Genomic DNA, 5,269 nt, shown 5'->3' with positions numbered 1-5,269 from the left:
CAGGATGCTGAAGTATCTAGTAATAATGTTCTGCACACAACCTGGGACATAAAAGAATTCCATGGCAAATTCTATCAGCTTGTGCAGCGCTGAGCCGTATGCGTTAATGTAGCTCAATGTATGAATGTATGGCTTTTCTGATGTGGTAAATTTGCTTGGTAGCTCACCTAGAGCGTTGCATTTGTGATACAGATCGCTCTGGTAAGTCCTATGAAACACAACTCACGATAAAAGCTAAAAGACTTGTAGAAGCAAGCTAAAGTGGCATGGTTGCCAGAAAATGGGTTTTTATCTCATGTTTGCTTTTAACACTATATCAGTTAGGTTTAGTGTTGTTGGGTTTTGAATGTGAAAGAGCATTCAACGTTTAGCACCACTAACTGGATGTTTAATCTCTGAACTGCCATGTACAACAACCAGCATAATAAAACGTTGCCAGATTCACATTAATCTGTTTCAGATAAAAATGAATGTGCTTTTAATTCAACTCACTGGACAATTGATTTGAAAAGTGTTGCAAAATATGCAAAAAGCAACATAGTATATTTCAGAAATGCCGTCACAGACACAGTTTTCAATGAGCCAGGGTTGGATTTGTTAATTGTCAACTAATGTAGTTAAGTAATGTTAACAAATTTAATCTAGACTGTAAAGTGTTTCCCAAAAATTATTGAGCAAAATAATCAGTGTTCAAAACTGTCCTCATGACTATATTTACAGTGATTTAGAATGTGAAGAATCAGTTTAGCACAAACCATTATAAACCAGCTTGTAAATTCACAGCCACCTGAATTGCATTTTTCACCAGCAGTGTTAATTTTAGCTGACACTAATGAAGACAAGAAGAAAGTCACATCATGATGATTACAAATAGACTTGACTATGACATGGCAAGGACTCTATAGTCAAAAGATAAATACAATGAAATTAACTTATCAGTGACATTTTACAATAACAAGAGCATTAGCTGACATTAACAATGAACAATATATTTTGTTTGTAACATTTATTAATTTGAATCTTAATGTTAGTTACTCAAAATACAGTTGTTCATTGTACATGTCAGTTCAGTATATTATCTAATGTTAACAGATACAACTTTTGATTCATGTATTAGGTAATATTAAAATAAAAATTAAATGAGATGAATAAATGCTGTAGAACTATTCTTTGTTCAACACAAGTTCATTGGACAAACGTGCCTCTATCTACATTTTTGTGAAACTCCAAAATCGTACCTATACATACAACTCACTGTTTCCAGCTGAAATTAACAGAAGCAGTAAAACACCAACAACTTTTATTCATTTTCACACAAATTATGATTACAGAGACATATTATTAATTAATAAAGATTTATTTTTGTGTGGCTCCTTGCACAACACGATGTTATGACCTCAAAGCACTTACTGTCGTGCATAATGTGCAAACTAACACATTTTGACATTTGCATCACATAACCAGCTCCATATGTATGGATTTTCTGACGTAGTATATTTGCCTGGTAGCTCACCCGGTACAGCATTGCACTTGTGATACAGAGCAGTCATGTATGAGTTCCATGAAACTTGAAGAGCTCAAATACTTGTAGAAGCAAGCTAAAATTAAATGGTTGCTTTTTAACTTTTAATTGCATTTTGCTAAGATACCCTCTCATTACTACTCTGCCAATTTCAGACAAATCTTCACTGCCATATACACAGTGTATAAACTGGATACAGTACCCAGCTGAGTGGTTTAGAATAAGCAGGTACGGCATAATAACCACCCTTAAAGTCCATCAGCTGTCTGAGGGGCAGGCTCTCGTAGAGGACGTTGCAGCGTCCTTCTAGTTCACTTGTAATTAGCTTCATTAGTGCAAGTTCACTGCGGCAGGCATGTCGTCTCTCAGGTGCCACGGACCGAAGCTACAGGCAGGTGGAAGTAATCTGCGGTAATCACCCTTCTGCAGCGTCTTCAGGATAACAGTAATGACTTTTAGCTCCCACAAACTTTTAAACTCATATTTTTTGAGTCATTTGAGTTTCTATGGATGACTCCAATCTGTGGATTCTAAGGCTGTGAAGTTTCCTGAGAAAAGTTGGCAAGTAAAACATGAATCATTCCTAATTATGCCTCCAGAGAGGCAGGTCAGGAATTAGGTTTTCTGGAGATTAGAGAGAATCTGAGTTATTTGCATGGGCCAAACCTTCAACCATTTTTAATATAATATGATAAGAATTGCATGCGGCTGCTGGCTGACTGTTTGTAAGCAAATTCAGGCATCTTTGTTACGTTTACGTAACAAGACCGCATTTTCCATTCACATCAGCTCAAGATGAGAAGGCCAAACCATGTTCATTATAATTGTGATGAACATTTCTGTTGCAGTAAAATCTAAAAAGTTTGTACCAAAGACTTGTAATTTTCTTAACTTTGATTAGCAGAAACGTTCTTCCTTCTAAACATCTTTTTAAGTGGGAGAACTTGCACAATTGGTGGCTGACTAAATACTTTTTTGCCCCACTGTATATATATGAATATGCAGAATCACCAAAAACCTATTACAATTTAATTTTAATTTAGTGTAGTTTATGCTTAAAATAAGGGCCAAATAATAACAATAATTAAAAAAAAGGAAATATAAGGGATAATTCATCCAAAAAGAAACAAAAAAAAAATCACTTCACTTACCCTCATGTTGTGCCAAACCAGACTTTGTTTTGACATTTGTCCATCCAGCCAGTAACGCAGATGAACTAAGAATGAAGGAATATGTTTCAGTATAGGACCAAGACCAGTGTCATTTCAGTCAGCGACAGTTACTTAGTGCACCTTTTAATGTACATTAAGGGAAAATTTCTGCACACTCTCCCTAGCTGCAAAACTCAAACAAACAGAGCAATGTTCTGATAATCATAAATTATAATATAGCTTAATAACAGTTGTTTACCTACATTTAAGTTGGGACAAGAGACTGTATTTTAACGTCACAAAAATAACCCACTTCACCTTTAAATAGAGGAGCTGTGGTTATCTGTGAGCATCAGCAGTGTAATGTGCTCTTCTCATTTAATAGTGATTTTGACATTTGGAAGCAGATTGTCGGTGTGTTTAGCGATCTGTCACGCTGCTGACCCCAGAGCCTCCACTACATGTCAAGTCAAGTCACCTTTATTTATATAGCGCTTTTAACAATACAGATTGTGTCAAAGCAACTGAACAGCATTAATTAGGAAAATAGTGTGTCAATAATGCAAAATGACAATAGTAAACACTAATTTTTCAGTTAAAGGCAGTTCATCATTGAATTCAGTGATGTCATCATCCAGCTCAGTTCAGTTTAAATAGTATCTTTGCAATAATTTGCAATCAAGTCAACGATATCGCTGGAAATGAAGTGTCCCCAACTAAGCAAGCCAGAGGCGACAGCAGCAAGGAACCAAAACTCCATCGGTGACAGAATGGAGAAAAAACCTTAGGAGAAACCAGGCTCAGTCGGGAGGCCAGTTCTCCTCTGGCCAGAAGAAACCAGCAGTTCAATTCCAGGCTGCAGCAACCAGAATTACCAGAAGCAGCACAATTAGTATTGTGATGATAGACTGCACTGTGGCCTTTTGGTTTTATGGATGAATCACTTGATTGGTCGTTTTCATGCTGGGACTTGAGCTCAGATTTCATAAGTTGGCCCACACATACTGTATCTCAGGGCACCAGCATGCATGAGATATAACAGCGCAGATTTGTATTTTCTTATTTCACTGAAAAAAAAATGGTAAAGAAACAATTTTCTCTTGTAACTTGCTAGTAAATTTCACAATCAATTGCAACAAATTGGTTGTCTTTATAGAGGTATGGATAGTGTTAATTAAACAGATCTTCCTCCCTTAGGTATGTTAGTGTTGTCCTTGTGCTTTGGGGGCTCATATGTCAAGTTTCAGTGGGCTTATGAAATCTCATTGGTCTTTGTTTAGGGACATTAAAGATCCAATTAAATTGTAAGGACACATCTTTGATGCTGAAGACAATGACATGAATGGAGTCTGAATGACAAATGTCTTCTATTCTTGAGAAACTATACAAATGAAAATAAACAAAAAACCCAGATCTTTGATTAGAAATATTAGCCCGTATTTTAAACTAATTAAAATGAAGCAAATACTAAAATATTGAATAAGTGTGATTTATTATTCAGGGAAAAAAAAATAAACCACTAGCCCATCAGCAAAATATGTATGTATTGATTTATTTATTTATGGTGCACAACACTGTGTTTTTTTTTTTTTCTTTGAAAATGTTATTTGTTTTTAATCTATGAAGAGCAAGGCCTATGTGTTTACGACAGCTTCCATGTCCACCTAGTAATTTTATTTTATTTTTTTAACCTGAGCCCGTCTGAACTGAAGAAGCTGAGAGACTCTCCTCAAAGCCCATCTGAAACATGTCAACTTGTCTGTTTTACCCAACTCCACTGCAGAGGAGATTGTTTCAGCACCATGGACAGTGCAGGGAGAAAACAGCTCTGTCATTGCCTGCATATTCACTGAATAATTGAATTTGCTTTATTTTCAAACTAACATTGCCAATATTTAGTGTTTATTATTTAACTTAAAGAGTAGCCACTCTATAAGTAGGTAACACTTATAGTGAAGATTGGACCTTAAAATGAAGTGTGACCTATAATTCATATATGATGGGCTCAAAACTGCTGTTGCATTTTCTGCAAAATATTTTGTTAGATTGTAAATAGTATTTGCAGTAAAATTATTTTAAATAAATTTCTTTAACATTGTGTGACAAATTCTGAAATAACAACAACAACAACAATTCTTCTTCTTCTTCTTTATTATTATTATTATTATTATTATTATTGTTGTTGTTGTTATTTTACCTTCCTGTTGTGTTGGGGTCCATTTGATCCACACTTGATTTTCAAACTGTCCAAAATAATGGTTAAACAATTCATTTCTTCCTGAAATTTGGGCAATGTTTTTCATTTGGGATCATTAACGTGTATGCGTTGTCTCGACACATAGATGCGTTATGGAAAGGATGTTCAAAAACTTGAACTTTTGTGTTGGGAGTCATACTGACCCCAATTGTTTTCCATACAATTCGCCAAAAATCAACACTTTGAAAAACACTAAAGAGTAAGGCAGAAATCAGAAAACTTGTATTGTAACTTACCAAACACTAAAATATGAAATACATGAGAACTTATAAAATGTAAAACTTGAGTTTACTTGAAATTTATACTCGTCTTCTGAATTATTTAAAGGAATATTCACTG

This window comes from Sinocyclocheilus anshuiensis, unplaced genomic scaffold (assembly GCF_001515605.1).
Source record: "Sinocyclocheilus anshuiensis isolate Anshui unplaced genomic scaffold, SAMN03320099.WGS_v1.1 scaffold466, whole genome shotgun sequence".
Classification (NCBI taxonomy): Eukaryota; Metazoa; Chordata; class Actinopteri; order Cypriniformes; family Cyprinidae; genus Sinocyclocheilus; species Sinocyclocheilus anshuiensis.
Note: the sequence above shows the minus strand (reverse complement) of the source record.